This window comes from Dermacentor albipictus, chromosome 1 (genome assembly GCF_038994185.2).
Source record: "Dermacentor albipictus isolate Rhodes 1998 colony chromosome 1, USDA_Dalb.pri_finalv2, whole genome shotgun sequence".
In the NCBI taxonomy this organism is placed as follows: Eukaryota; Metazoa; Arthropoda; class Arachnida; order Ixodida; family Ixodidae; genus Dermacentor; species Dermacentor albipictus.
Genome location: NC_091821.1, coordinates 393452167 through 393471945, shown reverse-complemented (window position 1 = coordinate 393471945; position 19779 = coordinate 393452167). Strand labels below are relative to the sequence as shown.

General features: G+C 46.1%; 1 protein-coding gene across 2 annotated transcripts in view; it reads left to right on the top strand.

The window, feature by feature from the left end:
* The window catches only part of LOC135914678 (serine/arginine repetitive matrix protein 1-like), an 85009-nt gene that overhangs the window by 62200 nt on the left and 3030 nt on the right, over positions 1-19779 (top strand). The gene's annotated exons all lie outside the window — the stretch shown is intronic.

Genomic DNA, 19779 nt, shown 5'->3' with positions numbered 1-19779 from the left:
CATGCATTTTGTCCATTACGTATATGGCAATGACTCCTCCTCATGAGTATATGTGCTGTCCATACACAATTCCAGCATACCCATCGGCTTTAAACATTGCATCTTGGTTCCTTTATTTCATACATTATTATTATTATTATTATTATTATTATTATTATTATTATTATTATTATTATTATTATTATTATTATTATTATTATTATTATTATTATTATTATTATTATTATTATTATTATTAATAATAATGACGCACGGACACGAAAAATACATGGAACTTTAGCCATATACAGCTAAGCTGTAAACGTGCGGCACCTGAAGTTGATGTAAAATATTATATTTTCTTTTTGAAGCCAAACATTTTTTATGTGGGTGGAAAATAGCTTTGCCCCTCTCGCTGGTTAGGCAACGCACGCTATCATGGCGCGACGTGTATTTTTTTTAAATCTCAGAGCATTTTCGCGATAATGCAAGGCAACCCTGATGCGAAAACGGGGTTCACGTTTCACAGAAATTGCTCAGTCAGTTTCTAAACACAGCGAACAAGAGCGCTCAAAAGGTGTCAATTTGCGAGCAGTGGGCGCCTGTTCACACTTAATCCGAGTGCATACCCCTTTCTCCAGTAAATGCACTGTGCATAGCGTCGTCGATCGCTTCTTGAACTCTTGGCTGATATTCATCCCATGAAGATATTGCCTAAGGTTTCGGCTAAGACGGCGTCGGAGGTGCCTTACTTACGTCAGCGCACCTCTGCCGACGTCGCTGCACTCGATGAGTAAAAAGGAGGACCTGTTTCCTTTTATTGTATTATTATTATCTTTTTTTGGGGGGGTAAGCGCGCCTCAGAAGCCAAAAGTGATTTTACGCATGTTCGTCAGCCGTTGGCCACATTATCACGTGTTGTGCGATACTAGCGACAGTAACGGCGTCGGTGACAAGGGACAGAGTGAACTTAGGATAAAAAATAATGACGAAGTTAATTCTTTCTGTACGCATGCGCTCAAGAGACTGAAGCTTTTTTTGCACTTATAGCGGCACATGGTTCGACGCTATCACAGTGGGTTTATGCAGTCTGTGGATCAAAATATTTATTACTCCCGCACCGGCGTTTTCGGCGAGCGCACTTAGTCTCGCGTCCAGTTACCATCTGTTGACGCAGCCCGCGCAAAGACCTGCGGTTTCGATGACGGGACAGCCGACAACAAAGCCATGACGAGCAAACACTGGCGACTAGCGTGCGATAAGAAAAGGCTGACGAATATGGAATATATCTCGATCTTACTTTCCACCAGTTTCAGCACCGTCCTGTTTAATGGCTGCCACCTACAAGAACTGCATATTTTGGTCGACATACAAAGCATACACTTGTATACACCTGGTAGTATATACTTCTACGAGCGCATTTGACTGCGTAGTGCTGTCCGTACCCGCGCTCCCATTAACCGCCTTCCTTTCTTACTATCTCTACCTCCCTTCTTTCTATTCCCCTCCTCCCTTCCCCCAGTGTAGAGTAGGCAACCGGACTCTTGACTGGTTAACATCATTGCCTTCCTTCTTACCTTTCACTCACTCCGATAAACTTCTAGATCCTTTTGCCTCCGTATAGACTTGCCAGTTTGTACGCATAAAATCTGTACGCTTTCTACTGCCGAAACTCGTTACGAAATCAAAACGAGTAGTCTCAAAGAAAACTGTTTTTATGTTAAGACGCTTCTTGATAGCAGATAACAGCCAGTTGGTGACGTATATGTTGTTATGAGCCAGCTATCCTGCGGATGTAGAACAGGATGTCCAAGTGTATAGCGGACGTCATGGGGACGATGCAACAACAACAAAGATGCAACAACGATGCGGTGTCTATCGTCCGCCGTCTTTGTTGTTGTGAGCCCGCTTTTAGCTTCCTTATAAAACAGTGTAAATAAACGTTCTTGCCTGCAGATCCCCCGTAAAACATTATTAACGAAGGGGGCGCGCCAGTGGCAAAGAGCGCTTATGAGCAAGAATTCTTGTGCATTAGACCCCAGCTTCCTATGGCCTACTTATGGTTCATAAAGTTCCCGACAAGTTCTTTGCGCAAGTTTTTTAGACAGTAGTTGACAAGCAATGCAAGGACGAAGTCCAGCGGTTACTACGGCTTTATAGTAGACAATTGCCGTGTCTATGTCCTTATGTCTGTATCGACCCCGGGAAATAGCGTCCCCAGGCATGCTGTGAAATAACGTGGCCATGTGTGTAGATGGCGTGGAATCTCGCGCGATAGCGTCTATATAGGTATTGTTCGAATAAGAAATACACCGTTAAAGACGGTCATATAGAAAACCCACAAGCCACCAGTTTCGTAAGCTTAAATATTCAGCGACTGCCATATCTGCCCGTCGCACTTACCGCAAAGGTTAGAACCATAGGATATACGAGGAAGACGTGAGCTCAATACAAATGTCACGTAATCTCGAGACGTGCCGTTTCTGGAAATGGGGGATCTTTCTTTTTTTGCGCTTATTTCTACTTACTCGGCTCTTTAACTGCCAGATCGGCCCGTCGCACTTACTGCGAAGATTAGAACCATAGGTCTCGAGAAATACGTGAACTCTCAACGTCATCGTGATCTCACGAGGTGCTCCGTAGAAGACGAGAAATACGGCCTTTTTTTTTCTACACCTCTTCCTACTTATTCGGTCCCTGCTACCGGTGTCCTTTTTTTTCTGTTTGGGATACTTGAACGCAGGTTTTTTCGTCTCGCTCCCACTCTCGTACGGTTGACTCAAGTAAGTTTAAAAGCACACTTACTGGCACCTTGCGTGTCGTGCGTAAGAACCTTGCAAGGGCACACGCTCACGATCAGGTGGCGGAATGCCTTGCTTTCTTTTTCCCAATCTCCATAAAATTGATCCTGCTTAGACTGTTTTCCTGAACCGGCTCTTTCATCGCATATTGAGCTATCGGTCGTTATGTATACTGCCTTCACGAGCAGCGCCAAAAGAAATGTTGCATTTCGCGCCTTGCCTTTAAAAAACCACGAACTTACTATAATCTCTTCGCAAGGTGAGGGGGTGTAATTGCTCTAGTCAACGATAAAGCCCGGGCGTCTTGTTTTTCGCGCAGGTGGGAAAAAAAAAAAGAGAATCGCAGACGCAGTACAGAGAAGTTAGCGCCGAATAAAAGGCGCGGAGCCTTTTGTGTCCTTTGTTTTTCTCGGTAAATGTATTAAGCTTAAGTGGCTGAGTTCTTAAGCAGCCGTGTGCGAATTTGGTTGTGCGTGTTTACTCTTCATTACGTTTCCTCAACGTTGAGCGTATGGCTTTCGGAGCCCGCCACGGGGGCTTTGTGGCTATGGCGTTGCACTGATAAGCACGAGGTCGCAGGTTCAACTCCCGGCCAAGGCTGCGGCATTTCGACTACGGTGAAATGAAAAAAAGAAGCGCCCATTTACTTAGGTTAGGAGCCCGGTAAAGAACTCCCGGTGGTTGAAATTAGTCCGGAGTGCCCCCACTATGGGCGTGCGTAATAATCAAATCGGGATATTGGCACGTAGCAATCCCGAATTTAACTTTAATTTGTTCGTGCCTTTCCGATACGCCACGGTGCCCGACAATGTTGTCGTGTGGAAGTGGCGACGGCAGTGCGATGACCCCGAGTGCCCGCAATCACTGCCGCAATTAATGCGTTATGCACTCACATGCAAAGTAAATACAAGCGTAAATACATCTCCTCCTGTGCCGTATGCACGCGAAAGGCAATGGGACGAGCACCCGCACAAAGCGGTGACGTCCTTCGAGGTCTGGAATCGGCCATGCGCTCACGTGAGAGACACTTAACTCGCCACGAAGCTTCGCGTGTAAAGCTTTCGTTATGGGTGATGCGCTTGCCCAGGTTCTCCTGCCCCTTCCCCAAACAGACCTTGAGCCTTCGAGAAACATATTGTGAATATACATATTTTCTCCCTTCTCTCTTATCGATGATATATGACTTCATTTATGGGATGTTGCGCGAGCTACGTAGGCTGTCCTAACCTGTACGTAAAATTATATTGAAGCACATGTTAGACCACTATGTTTGGCACGCTTTCCACGAGTTAAAGATGCGACATTCAAAAAAATTTTCGAAAGGAAATGCAACGCCTCTACTCGAGCTCTCATCTCACTGCGAGCGGCCACAAACAGAGACATCGAGTAAGCAGGTATGTATGTACAATAATTTTAATTAAGCACTCGATGACACAATGGCCAGATGTCTAACGTGCGTAATTACACATAGCTCGCTCTTGTCCGTGACTTCACCAACCTCTTCGCAGACTAATTTGCTGGCCACGGCACTTTGTTCTTCTCACGGAATAACTTGCTCGACAGGCCCTGCCGATCAGCTTATGTCTGGAAACTTCTGTACAACTAACTTACTAGCCAGTGACTCAGGTTTTCTTCTGTGCGCAGCTTTACCTTAACATTATTTTTATCATATGCACATTCCCAATTAAGTCACAAGGTTGTTCGGGGGTAGAGTCACTGATTAGTATTTAAATCCGAGTTAACCAAATTAGTGAACGGCACTTAGGAATAAGTGGCGACTACAATAGATGGTGTGTTGTAGTAATTGAACGAGTAGCAAATGGTTGAAAAACGCCGTTTTCGAGGGAAACATCGTAGGGAATACGAGGGTTACAGATTGGATAGCGAAGTCTGTGCGTCCAGTGTTGATAAAAACGAGAATAACAAGACAGCACGAACGAAATTTCTTGTCCTGCTACAAGTTAATTTAGTCGATGCCGGGGTTGATGATAATCAATAAAGAAATCTATCACCGTACGTCAGGCACGTACCCAGGATTTTTTTTCGGGGGGGGGGGGGGGGCCACCACCTCTATCATCATCATCACCATCATCATCATGATCAGCCTGTTTTATGTCCATTGCAGGACGAAGGCCTCTCCCTGCAATGCGATCTCCAATTACCCCTGACCTGCGCCAACCGATTCCAACTAGCGCCCGCGAATTTCCTAATTTCATCGCTCCGTCTAGTCTTTTGTCGTCCTCGATTGCCTTTTCCTTCTCTTGGTAACCACTCTGTAGCCCTAATGGTCCAACGGTTATCTAACCGGCGCATTACATGACCTGCAACGCTACATTTTTTCCTCTTGATGTCAATTAGAATATCGTCTATACCCCTTCGCTCTCTGATCTAAACCACTCTTTCTCTCTCTTAACGTTATGCCTAGCAATCTTCGTTGGATCCCTCTTTGCGCGGTCCTTAACTTGCTCTCATGTCTCTGCCTCATATGTCAGCACTGGCAAAATGCACTGATTGCACACCTTACTTTCCAATAATAATGGTAAGCTTCCAGTCAGGAGCTGGCAATGTCTGCCGTATGCGATTTAAACTATTTTTATTCTTCTGTGAATTTCCTTCTCATGATCAGTGTTGCCTGTGATTAATTGACCTAGGTAAACATGCTCCTTCACAGTCTCTAGTGGCCGACTGGCGATCCTGATCTCTTGTTCCTTTGTTGTTGTTGTTGTTGTGGCCTGTGGCACGTGTGGCTCCTACCCACGATGGGGGATTGGCCAAGAAATGGGTGGATTATTCAAATATAATATAGAGCATAAATTTCCTAATATCTATGCGAATAGCATTGAATAGGGTTGAATTACCGGCCCAAATAAAATCAGGAAGGTGCTGTTGAATGAGGAATAATTAATTGAAAAGTAATAAAAAATAGACTTTGGAAGGGCATTCGTTTAGATTCTGTAAGGAATGTTTGGACAGCGAAGCATGCATCCCTGTGGCTTAATCCTAAAGTGGACGCCCCGAACGAAAGAATTGCAGGTTCTGTCAAGTCCAGGCCAATTCTTCGAAAAGGTATCTCCAACAATCTTTTCCTTAACTCAGCAAAGCGGCGGCAAGATAGAAGAATGTGCTGTATCGTCTCCTCCTCCTCACAAAAAGAACAAAGGGGACAGGGAACCAAACCCGACCTGTATAAATATAAATTTAGGGAGGGAATGCGGCAGCGTAATTTGGTGAGGCAGACCTCAAGCATCTTTGTGTAACAAGATTCGCTATGCCAGGGAAATGCCAGGTGTTTATACTCTGGAGAAGCTGTCAAATGTGGGTTTCTGGGTTTCTGTGGGTTTCAAATGTGGTTTATGTCAAAAAAGGAGCTTCTGTGTCCTGTTCATTACTGTTTCTAAGTGAGGTATCGTGACTCGTCTTGGTACTGCATACAGGTCAGCTTAGAATTTTTCCACTGCTTTTACTATATCTTCGAGATTGCCGATGATATTCCCCTTTTTATCTTCTAGTGCATACATCATGGTTTGTCCTATGCCAGGTTTCTTTTTTACTGATTTCAGGATGCGTTCATTTTTTACGGCTTCTTCAGTGTTTCTCATGTTATAGTTTCGAATATCAGTTATTTTCGCCTTGTTGATCAGTTTTGACAGTTAACGCTGTGCGGCCGCCAGTCCCATACAACCGCGTAGAGCGCAGGACTTTGCGATTCTAGACGTACTGCGCTCACCGCGAAAGGTTAGAAAAACACCCACATAAGCACAGCAGAGAAGTGGCTACGTGAGGCGGTTCAACCGATAACTGTAGAAGCGTCATTCAAAACAAGTAATTGTTCTCCACTTCCGGCGGCGTTTTCTCTACTTCATTTTTCAATAAAAAGATGTTGATCCATAAATAGTCTCATAAACAACGCTTAACTTCTTTATTATTCGCTTTTGCTTGCAGTTTGGTTGTTGCCTTGGCTCTCTCCCTTAGTATATCGCTTAATTTCTCAACTCCTTGCGATTTTTGTTTCCAGTTGCCAATTTTGCACGAAAAGTGCTATACAGTTAGGGAAAAACAGACGAGGTAACGGGCGGCAGTCATCTTGCTTATGAGTTTAAGGGTTATTGCAGGGTTTCATGATGGACGCTCTTTCACATTGTTTTATTTCCCACCTTACCTAACCCATATCTCATGTATATGTTTCCGGGCATCTGCCAGCGTCGCGGCGAGCCGTCACTCAAGAAAATAATGAAGCAAAGGGATAAGTTAAACGCAATTGGCGTTTTCTCCGGCCGCAACTCGTTCCATGAAAGTACAGACCAGCTGAGTAACAGCCGCATCCCTCTCCTGGTCCCAGGATCAGCCTAAACAAAGAAGGTTGAACTAACAAAAGCAACAGCTATGCGCGTGACGGTTGAATAGATGGTGACAACTGAACGCATCTCGAGTTAATCGCGCCGGTGCGGAATCTATGAGCAACCTGTCCTTCACATTACGAGAGGTGCCGTTAACTACAGCCGTCTAAAAGGAGTGAAAAAGGCAGCATAATGCTGACCGATGAACAGCTGTCAAGTCTCAACATTGATCTGGTGGCGCTTTAGGAATGTGTGAGGAGAGGTGGCGTGGGTGGGGAGGGGGGGGGGGGGGGGTATGCCACTTGATTTCGGGGGGGGCCCGGGCCCCCCCGGGCCCCCCCCCCCCTGGGTACGTGCCTGCCGTACGTACGTATCACCGTACTAGTGAAAGCAAGTCTCCGTTGAGCAGGCTTCCTGGCTTAGAAGGTTTTGTCATGAGCAAGCGCCGACCTAGATATCGATCTGTTAGTGATGACTGGTTTAGTTATCTTTTGATTGACACGTAGGTAGATTCGGACGCAGTAAGTAATGCCGCACGCTTCACTTTCCTTCACTAGGTAATTTAGCGCGCGCTCACTAATTTACAAAAATTTAGTAGAGAAAAAAATTATGCACAGCTTTGCGTAGAATTCGGCACTGCATACATTTTGAAAGGATGAGAACAGTGATAAAACTGTGTTAGTAAAGGAAGAAAAAACATGGAAAAACATTGCATGCATTTTATTACTCGAGGCTACAGGATCTCGGAGGTAGACGAAATTATCAGGAGGGCCACTCTATGCTTCTATGCATGATTTCAAACGGAACCAGCGAATTAAGCTTTTTTACTGCCAGAAAAGACATCGCATTCTTCAGCGATCATGTAGGCAATAAGAAGTGACGTTTACAAACTCAGCAGGTGGCGTCGCGCAACCATCTGTGAGAAGAGCAAAAATTAATTGGCCGGGATTTTCGTCGGACAAAAATGGACGCATACACCATCATATTACTTACTTTTTAGTTGTTGTTGTAATGACGGCAGTGAGGTGCGCTGCGCTATTTGAGTCTTCGTGGGGAACGGAATTAATGAGCCTGATGTACTGATTAAGTTGACTTCCACTCCTACCTGGCTTTAACTCTGATATTAGTGAAAGCATGTCCCTCATATATGAATGAACGTACAGTAGGTGCCATACGTAAACATGACACACGCATTCTTTCCTTCATACCAGTGCTTGAAAAAAGTGAACCATTGTCATCCCTTGCGTTCTCATTTCGTACCCCGTGACTGTAATTATGACCCAAAAAACAATGAGGGAATGCAGTTGTACAGTCCGTTTCCATTTTTACTCTGTTCTGTAAGCGTAACCAGCCAGAGGGTAGCCGAGATCACCCGCAAAATGCGGCGGGATGGCCCTGTCTCTTTCCGAGATGTTCTTGAGACGAAATGGGGCCCTCAAGGCTGTGCTCCCGCCCGACATCTCGAGCTTAAGGAAGCCTCATAATATTGCCTGGAAGATGCGGTAGCCTCGCACACAGCGAGGAAGAGAGAGAGAGACAGAAATGCGTGGAAAGGCAAGGAGGATAACCAGCCGCGCGTCCGGTTTGCTACCCTGCACTGGGAGAAGGGGTAAGAGAGTGAAAATAGAGAGAGAAAGAAGGGAAGAGAGAGCGCACTAGTCGCGCGCACACTTGAAGGAGCACGCGAGTCTACAAACGGTCGCAGAGACCTTGTCGAATTTCGGGAACTACAACAAAACTCCCATTGCTTTCTGTGCCAGTAACGCGCATGGCCGTGGTCCAAGGATCTTTAATGTTTTAACTACAGGTAAGGATGTCCCGCAAAGCTTACCGACGATCATGGCGAAGCCGATGTATATGTCCTCGTAGAGGTGCTCGATCCTGTTCCCGAGCGCGGTCACGCTTCCTTCGGCCACGGACAGAGCATCGTCCACCAGGTCCCAATCGGTGGCACGCGTCGTTGGCCACCGCTCCTCCGCGACCACGTGCCCCCCTAGTCGCGCTGACAGAGCGCACGCGAATACCGCGACAGCCAGGACGGCCGCCACGGTGCTCCTCGCCGCCGCAGACGTCATTCGTGGCGCTTCTAGCCGGGCGAGCGAGCGGCGCGAGCCAGACCCGAGTACAACAGCTGTTTTCGCGAAACCCGGCGAGATCCCGCTGGTGTCGGTGGGAGCGACTCTTTTAAACGGGACGCCCTTAGCCGCGGTTGGTCCGTTCGATCGGCGAGCAGCGCCCACGCGGGCGAGCGGCGCATGCGCCGTTCCGCGCCCTCTGCCGTGTTGAGCCTGTTTTGTTTGTGTTCCGCACCGCCCGTTGCATGCAGTGCTGCCAATTGGTAACGCGATGGAGCTTTTGTCTGTCTGTCTGTCTGTCCTGTCCTGTCTGTTTGTCTTGTCCTGTCTGTCTGTCTGTCTGTCTGTCTGTCTGTCTGTCTGGCTGGCTGGCTGGCTGTCTTTCGTGTCTTGTCTTGTCTTGTCTTGTACTGTCTGTCTGTCTGTCTGTCTGTCTGTCTGTCTGTCTGTCTGTCTGTCTGTCTGTCTGTCTGTCTGTCTGTCTGTCTGTCTGGTGTTTCAAAAACTGTCGAATGGTCGTATTATAAAATATTAATGATAACAGTGATGATTCAATCCGCCGAATCCTTTTTATTGGGACCGTTCTTGTTTGTTGCGTTTCGTGGCAGCCTGGGTTTCTATTATTGATACTGAATGAAATTCCAGCCATTTCTGTCTGATAGATAATCTGCCGAATATAACCGGCCCGCTTGCTCAAGTTTTCTTCGCTTGGTATACTATAAAAAGAAAAACAAATGACGGCCTTGGCAGGCATTTCTCATTAAAAAACTAGCTTACGTTACGTTAATGAACAAACCACGAACCGAAGCCAGAAGGGCGATGTCAGACAAACCTATGTAACGCTCATCATTCTAACCATATCATTAATCGCCATACCCACCGTTGCCCGCGGACGCCATATATAGCAAGTCGATCTGCCTGTAATAATCTCGGTGTGAAACTTCACTGCTCATGTTGCCGTGGAGCGGGTCTAAACCTCCAGGAAAGGTACACTTGTTCACTCGCTTGACTCCGAAGAACTTCGTAACTTAGCTTTCTATTTGTTTATTTTTAATAAAAATATCTCATTGACGTGTCCCTAGCAAGTTTTAAAGAGCTATGCATGAGGTAATTTAGCGCTACCCAGTTAGAAACGTGGACTTTATTTCGAACTAATGTGTTCAAGCTGTGACTTTTATTCCAAGTTAGTATCCAGGCGCTATACAATTTCGTACCCGGTGGTCAAAAAACCAACGTGCCTCTGAACTATAGTGACAGCGGTGAAGCCAAAAGCCCGAAAGAAAAAAAATAATAAAGAGAAACAGCAACCTTCGAGATGCTATTGCAAGAGCCTGTTAAAAAGGACGTTCTCATTTCTATATGTCTGTGTTCTAAGTTAATTGCGTGAAGGGTCAATGCTGAATAGCAAAAATTTAGCCACCAGACACGTTTGAATGCAGCGTCACATTACGGGTCTTCTGTACATACGTCAGTGAGTGCAGTAAGCCTATCCTTACAACGAAATCAAATAATTCATCCTGTTGTTTCACCCAAACACTTTCTCTCTATGTGCAAAAAAAAAAAGAAAAGAAAACATCACTGTTTACATGTTCGTTAGTTCGGCTGTTAAGTGAACTCAATTTATATAGAACGTCTCAAAAGTTCTCGTCGGTGAACTTGGCGGTAGTATGCACTGCACGTCTGGGATATCTACACTCAATTACTTCAAGAATTTTTTGTCTGTTATACTAGTGTTAAACAAGGACAAGTGAAGTTTATCCCCACCTTGAGTACAGAACGTAATTTTCTTAACTTTCTTCAATGTAGACAATGAGCTGGCGCCACCTCCACGTTTATGTAATACAATAGTTATCTTCTATTTCTCTCGCCATCCCCACAACGCTGTAAACTTCCGGATGTTCTGCTTATCGCTCGACGATCAATGAATCGGAACCATTTTAGTGCCAACACACTTGAGTTACTGACAAATAGAATGAAGCTTTCGACAATGTGCAGAAATGGGCACTAGAGCAAACAGCGAGCAAACCGAGAAAACCCTAGAATGACTCTCGCGGTATTTATGTATTTTCACATGACAAAAAAAAACGTTGTGGAAAAATAATTCCCTTGTATCATAAAAAGAATGACTGAATGAATGAATCGAGATATCGATGCAACAGTGAACCGGGATGGCCAGTATACGTGCTCGTCGACTAGCATGAGCCTCTCTTCGCATGCACATGTTGCTTGTTCATTTTTCGACCCGTCTTCCAGAGACGCTGCAATTCAAGCGGAGTCGCTTGAGGCCGCCCTGCTCGCTTTTAGACCAAAACAGCATGGCGTCGTTTCTCTCGTCCCATTTTTTTGTCCCGTTTGCACTTTTCTTCCTTTCTTCCCTTTACTCCCCGAGCTTCAGTCTCGAAATGCCTGCAAACCGGACGGAGAACTTAGCGCGTCGCAGCGCGTCGATCACTGCGGGACGCCCCCGAGGCGCCTGTACATCACCCACCACAGCATGTGGTGTCGACGCGTGCTCCGACCCCTGCGACTGAAGGCAATAAACGGCTTGGGACTTTGCTACTGCGAATTGCTCCTCCGAATCTACTGTTGCTTTTGCAGCTCGAATCGTCGTGCTTGTTCTCTGTTTCCCGTTGCTCTATTTTACGGAGCAAAAAGAAGAAGAAAAAAGAATGTTGCTTACAGGCCCCGCTGTGCGTCAGTGTACTAGCGTTCTAAAGTTACCGTTAGTTTCTGATTTCGTACTTCCGAGAAAGCTCACTTTCAGTGTTTCTTACAGGCGTCTATGGTCACAGCATTTGACAGCGAAAAGACACGCAGTCTATGAAAAGAAAGAGTGACACTCTTTGGGGATGTCTTGTTCCCACAAAATTGTTCCTGTCAGTCTCGCAAGTATTTCTACTCTTACACGCTGCCCTCCCGAGGTACCTTAAATGGCCCGCCCAAACCATTTATGTCAATTCCAAGAATGATCCTGTTCTCCTCTCCTGGCTATTGTGGTTGATAACTCACACGTCGGGTCGGCAACAGGGTCATGCACCATACGTCACCAGTGCAAATGCCGTCAATTGGTCCCTGTACGCCGAACACCAAATCCCACCTGTCTGCTACGTAGCCACGCCTTAGTCAACAGGCCTGCTCTTCCTCGTCGTCTCGCTTACCTGCAGTGCACAATCAACCGACTTCACCTCGCGTAGAGCGTTTTGCACTGCGTCGTGTCGCTGCAACAGCGTGTAACTGAAATGCGCCGAATGCCGATAAGTGGAAGTTATCGGTGTTTTTTTGAACCAGAGCGCCAGCGTGACCTTTGCTACAGACATAGGGTGTCTGGTCGGCATCGGAGACAGTCTACGTAGACAGCTAAGGAGACAGCTGGAGACAACTTCGACACCATCCAATGGAACGCGTTTGCAGCCGTCTAGAAGGCGTATGGGAGACGTTTCTGCGACGCGACGCCACCTCGCGGTGACAAGAAAAAGTTGAGAGAAATACAGAATATCTCTGTATTTTAAGTCCTTGAGCCTGCGAACCTATGATAAACACGATGTGGCTTACATTAAGGGCAAATAAAAGCGTGTCTACGTTTTCTCGCGCACAGACGACCTTCCCGTTGAGCTTCCAAGCGTCCTGCTCAGCCTCCATACCATTTGTACACGAAAGTAGCCTGCATCGTTTTTGACTTCGAAGCTGCCTTCGCGAAGCTGTCTACTTTGATGTCTTCGTGAGAAATGGAGCGATACTTAGAATACCCGCTGTCCGCTTAGCCGTCTACTTTGCCGTCCACGGCGAGTATCGGAACACAGCCATACTGTCGACCCGTCTTCTAGAGAATTACACACCGAGGAGGAGAGAGCGTCCGCAGGGAGGGTAGCGAAGGCGATAGAGAAACCACAATCTCGCCTTGCAGCTCAGAGTGGTCTAGGTGCCCTTCAAGTTCAAGAACTGCACGCGCGCATCAGAGTGACATAGCGTTTTTCCAGAGGGAAGGAGCGAATGAAAATTGTTAGATAAAGGAAGTGCAGATATGGTTAAAGAGGGGACAAGACGGGTGCCAAATGATGTAAGCATTTTTTGGAGCGCGTGCATAGTCAAACGACTGTCAACACCACACACACATGCACACATACGCGTGTGTGTGTGTTTCTCGCAGCATACACTCCATTAAACATTTTCCTTCTCTCTCTCTCAACCGTATGGATGGACATTCCGGAAAGCTCAATCCCTCTTTTTTTTTCGAGGACACCAAACAATTAATCAAACAATTTCTCAAAAAGTCCATAAACAATATGAACATTTCAAAAAAATTAGCGATGGGAAGTCCATATACTACGCTGACAAATGTCTAAAGACTTTCTGCAGAATGGTAGAAGGAATTTTCGCAATGGCTTTTGCTTGCGCAGCACTGCATAGTTTTAGTGCAGCAACGCCCAGACTGCTGCGACTAGACGAAAATAATATCGCGCTTACGCAAAAGAAAGAATCATGGCTCCTGCGAGAAGACATTGAGTCAACGTGCCCTAGAGCTGATACCAGCGCTGGCCCGTTATTCGGGTCCCGAGAAACGCCTTATTTCGGCTTGAACACCACCATGCCCATGTGCCAAATAGAGCGAACGTCCAAGTTGTAAGCAGTAAATTGCATTCTTTCCAGGGATATGCCTGTCGTGCTAGATATCGCCTGACTCAATTGGTTGCGAAACATTGTCTTTCTGTTTTGCTGTTGCCAGAATAAAAGTGGTGAATTCCTGTGCTGAAAACAGCCTTGCTTGCATAAGGCACCCTTGTACCTCAGGATATATATATATATATATATATATATATATATATATAGTGTGGTGAAGAGGAAGACGAAGAAGGCGCTCTTGTTGCGGCTGTGCGCGTGATCAGCGTTTGTCTACTGCCAGTGCTACCAGACTGTGCCTAGTGCCTCATAATAAATCATCTTATTACATTTGGTGGAAGGTGCTCCACTCCCCGACCTATATATATATATATATATATATATATTAGGAAGGCAGGTATGTTAACCAGTCAAGAGTACGGTTGGTTGCTGTACGCTGGGTGAAAGGAGACGGGTAAGAGAGAGAAGGGAGAGAGAGAGGGTATAGAGACGTGCATGGACAGGACTTCAGCCAAAGCTGTTCGTGCAAGCCAGACGTTATCAGAAAGCAGAAAAGTGCCTTCACTGCCTTCTGAGCCGATGATTGGCGGGGATCGTGTTCTAGTACTGTCTGTTCACTCAGAGGGCGATGATCTAGTTTCCTCAATGTGTTAGACAAAGATTGTCTTTGTGCTTCAAATTGAAAGCAGTGACGCAATAAGTGGTCAACATTCTCCTCGCAACCGCAAACATTATATGCAGGGCAATCAGCCATTCCAATTAGTGCTGAATAAGCTTTCATGAAGGCAACTCTCTGCCACAACCGACACAGAAGAAACGCTTCACGTCAATGCAGTGCGGCCGGAAGTCTGAGTTGCAGAGAAAGGTTTAGTCTGTGCAGTCTGGTGCGCCTTGTATGTGCGGTATTCCACTCTGGTAAGGAGATTGTGCGTGCTAGAATGCGAGGTTGTCTCGCAGCGTCGGTCCATGAGAAAGGATGGGGATGCAGCGGTTTTCTTTGTTTTGACGTCCGAGCTGCCTTATCTAGGTCATCATTTCCAATGATACCGCAATGACCTGGTATCCACTGAAAAGAGATATCATCGCCTTTTTCTCTCAAGTGATGGACAAGTTCCACGATTTTGCACGTGAGTTAATCGTGAGTTCCATGTCGGAGAAACGACTGCACACATTGCAAGGCCGGCCTTGAACCGCAAACAACCGCCAATTTTCGAGGACTTTCAGCATTTGGCACATGAAGTGCGTCGCGGAGAGCCGCGAGCTCTGTAGCTTTAAATGTGGTAAGGTGGGAAGTCTTGAACCGCTGGCTTATTCCCGTTGTTGGTATAACTACGGCGTCACCGGAACTAGTTGATACATCTGAGCCATCAGCATAGACCTGTGTGTAGTCGCTATATTTCTCGTACAGGAGGAGTAAACTAAGTTGCTTGAGTGCAGGTGGCGGTAAGTCCGACTGTTTCTGAAGTCCTGGAATGGTTTGGTTTACTTTAGCATGGCTCACACAAACTGGAGGAATCGAAGGTCTTGCCGCAGGTGCGTAACCTGACCTGAGAGAGGCATGGTGCGTGAAGACAGTTGCAGTGAATGTCGGGTGGGACTTTTCTACTGAGTGAATTGCGCAGTGGTGGCTAGGAGCATGGGCGAAGTGTCTTATGTGCACACGCATTGTTTAAATGGTAATGTGGGTTCTAGTAGTTTAATCTAGAGCGACTGCAATAACTTCGGTTGGTCTACCGCAATCCGCGGTAGAACAAGGCATATCTTCAGGGCTTGGGCTTGGATCCTTTGGATTGTATTCAGACTAGTTCTGCAGGTATCGGAGACAACCGGTACATAGTACCGCAGGAATCCAATAAAGAGGACCCTGTACAGTTGCAGCATAGATTGTATTGACACTCCCCATGTCTTTCCTGCTAGGAACTTAAACATATGGCAATTTCCCGCCAGGCATTTTCTCACATAATTCACATAAGGGGTCCAGGAGAGATTTCTGTCAATGACCTCCCCCAAGAATCTCTGACTTGTGCTGTACGAGATCAGCTGTCCGTCGACAGATATCACGTATGGAGACATTGATATTCTGGTAAATGCCACCACTGCACACTTTTCACATTTAAATGAAGTCCTTGTTCTGAAAGGTAGGATGGTGTTAAAGTGGCTGCCTTCTGAAGCCGCGCGCGAAGCTGCAGTCGCGTCAAAGCCGACGTCCAATTGCAAATGTCGTCGGCATAAATAAAGAGGCTAACGGTGCATGGAAGGATGTTGGCGAGTCTTATGAGTGTTACATTCAAGAGGGTTGGGCGCAATACTACGCCAGGGGCACCCCGCGGTTACGGTAATTCTGGGAGGTTGGGCCATCCTCGGTAAGCATGAAAATGGACCTGTTATGCAGATAGCTATATATCCAGAAATAGATCTTCCCGCCAAGTTCCACTGCCTCTAACGCGTTGAAAATTGCTTCGTGCTTTACGTTATCATATGCCCCTTTAACGTCAAGAAAGAGGGCATCGGATAATCTTTTTCAGGACTTCTGGTGCTCAACGTACGTCACCAAGACGATAACATTGTCTACGGAAGAACGGCCACGCCTGAAACTGGTCATTGCATCTGGATATACCTGGTAACGTTTGAGGTACCATCCTAGGCATGTAGAACCTCCATCAGTTTTCCTATGCAACTGGCAAGCGCAATTGGTCAGTATGATGCAATGTTGACAAGCTACTTGCCAGGCCTGAGCAATGGAATTAGGCCACTGGTCTTCCATTCATGGGGAACCGTACCTGTCTTCCAGGAGCTGTTGAACAAGAGCAGGAGCATTTTCCGAGCCTCTTCGCCAAGATTACATAGGGCACGGTAGGTTATACCGTCGGGTCCTGGTGAAGATGAACGCCTGCACAAGGCACGTGCAGCTTTGAGTTCATCCGTGGAGAAATGTGACATATGTGACATATGTGACACAAAGGTTTTCGTGGATCCAAAGATTCGCAGAGTGACATTCACCTTTGCGATGCAAGTTTGTTCATGCGACGCTGAATTTTCTTTTGACTTCTGGCCAACCTGAAGTCATGTAAAGACTTTATATACTTGTATCGTCGCTATGTACGGCGACGAATTGCACGAAGCTTCTCCAGCTCATTGTCATATTCGGTGCGTGTAGACGTTCTCGGAAGAGAATGGGTGGCAGCCTCTAGGGCACCCTTTATGGTGTCCGCGAGGCTAGAGGACAAGTCATGACGACAGCCGTCTTAGGCAATTGATTTGAACTTCGGCAAGTCGATACATTGAGTGACGACTGCTAACTTAGAGCCCTTCAAACCTTCTATCATATGGTAAGTAGCTAGGTGGTCACTTCCCCGCGTTTCAATATCCGGAAACCACCTGAACTTTCTAGTGAAGGAGCGTGAAACAAAGGTGAGGTCTAGGCAGCTACAGCAGACAGTTCCAGGCAGAAAGGTGGGGCTTACATCATTTAACAAGCAGAGTTCTTGTTCGGAGGCAAATGACACTAATATTCTTCCCCTCGAGTTTATCTTGGAACTTCTCCAGAGATAGTCTCCAGTCTTCAATATCTCCAGTCATCACCAAAAGCTGGAAAGTCGCTGTCGTGATTCACCGTAACCTCTCGCAGTCCAGCCGACTTGAGGGGAATATGTAAGCTCCGACTACTGTGAAAGTGAGCTTGCGTTTCTTCACTGTCAGACATGCTTACTGGTTTCTTGCTGTTAGCTCAGAGCTTGCCAAAAAAAAATGTGGGCGGGATAATAAACGCTGCAAGATTACCGAGTGGGATTAACTTTGTTGAACTTTCTCGGAGCTTACCGCTGAGATATGTCGCATGATCGTGCGCGCGTGATAAAGTTCGAGCTACTTAATATATAATGTACGCTGTCGAACTAAACAAGCTAGTAATTATGAGACCGTTAGAGCTAGTAATTATGAGGCTGTATTCAAGGCCATTACTTTTTGCAAAACATGCTGTTTCCAGGATTTTTTTGTCCCGTAGATCAGTCTATAAGAAGAACCTAGGCCTTATGAAGTTTTATTTTTTACTAGCGTGTCCGTATTTTGCAACTTATACGGAGGGCGCTTAAAGTTGCGCTTACAAAGCGCATTTACCTCTAGCTTTTGCCGAAAGTGCACTAAAATTTTTCTTGTGGCAATCATGAACCTTTCTTTTTTTAAGTATGGCGTTTTACGTGCCATAACCACAATATGATTATGAGGCACGCAGTAGTGGGGGACTCCGCGTTAATTTTGACGTTAATTTTGGCGATTCTTTAACGTGCACCAAGTATCATTAACCTCGGGACGTACAAACGAAACAGACACCAATGTGGGCGATTTAAAGGTTTCTTGTTATTAAGCGGGAATCTGATACAGCAAATCGCATTCATATACTGCAAGGTCTGCTTCAGATAGGTGCAAGACAGCGTAAATGTCTTCAGTTAATTTTTGAACAACCGAGGTTTGGCTTCCACACATGACAATGCCGCTGTACCCCCATTGGAGAGAGAAGCTCCGAAACAGTTTCATCAAACAATATACGGAACACAATGTCTTAGTTGTTCTCCTCTACAGGCGTCTAACACGGGCTTAGCAAAAATTCATTGAACAGAATATCAAAGCGCTGATATAAACGTTCTTTATTGCATCGCGTACAAAAAACACGGCTGTTCGGCATCGTCACTGCTGAGCATGCGCCGTGCCATTCGCTGGAATTCAATAACCTCCTTCATAGTCTACGTACCCTCCTCAGAGGCAGCCCTTGACCGTCTCTTGGCCAGAAGCCTACGTATTGGTCTTGGGGTTAAGCGAGTGTTTTAATAATACCGCGTGCGTCAAAAGTTGAGCCATCGAAAACCTAACATTTACCAAAAACAAAACTACTGTGGCTACGTCTATGACATAAACAAATCAACAATATATGCATGTCACAGTTGAAAAATTCGCGCTTTAGCCACTACGCAAGCCCGTAGACACTTAAGGAAGGCATCCACAAGCGCACGCAAGCAGACATCCGTAATTATGAATTTCTCCTTCCCGAGTAAACGCTTGATGGCACTGCAGATTGTGTCGCCGGTGGGTTTTCAGCGGGCCCTGCACTACAAATACGCCCAAATAGAATAGTCAATCGGGTTGAGGTTATGTGAGTTTGTCGGACAATACTGTGGAACGACGCAGTTGGGAAACGTGTTTCTTCGCTACCATTCCAGTGTCCTTGCTTTCAAGGAAAGCGCAGAGTTTTAGTGACAGACAAATGTTTTGTATCACAAGTGTTCTGAGGTCCAGCTGGAGTGAATATACTTCTTCAGGATGCCCTTCAGGTAAATCTCCTTGTTAAATTTCGCATCCTCTGGAATGGAAACAAGTTCTGACTTTACATCAAATGTGATGGTTGCCCAGACAATCACTTGCTTTAGATGACCGGACTTCTGCACAAGTACACCTCACTGGTTCGCCTGTTGGACAGTTCAAGCCACTGTCCTGTCATTTCGCCTGCTCGTGCTTTGCTCTATGGTGAAACTCTTTTCGTTAAGGAACCCAACGTGGCGAGGGGGAGTCGCGGTAATGCGCTGCGCGAACTTATGGCATCCTTGTGGCCGTAATGAATACTTGAAGCGCGCCATCCGAGGAGCTCATAACCGTTTCCCGAATAGCAAAAACTTGACGCTGCTAATCACTATACCGCTATGAATTCCGGCCAATTTCACAACGAAAATAAAAACTGAACAGCCGACAAACGCGACTGTAATACTCTTAGTCATACTCTTAGTGCTGCTTGCGCCTCACTGCTTGCGCCTCACCATTGGACGAGCACGAAGTCATCGTGATTGTGGCTTGGTAAGGCCACTCGCTCAATGCTCGCTCACCGTTCTATTAGTCGCATGGTTATTACAGCTAAAAAAGGTAATTATTCTAATTCGCATAAATATTTGTCTAATTACTACATCGAGTCGTCTTCAAATGTAT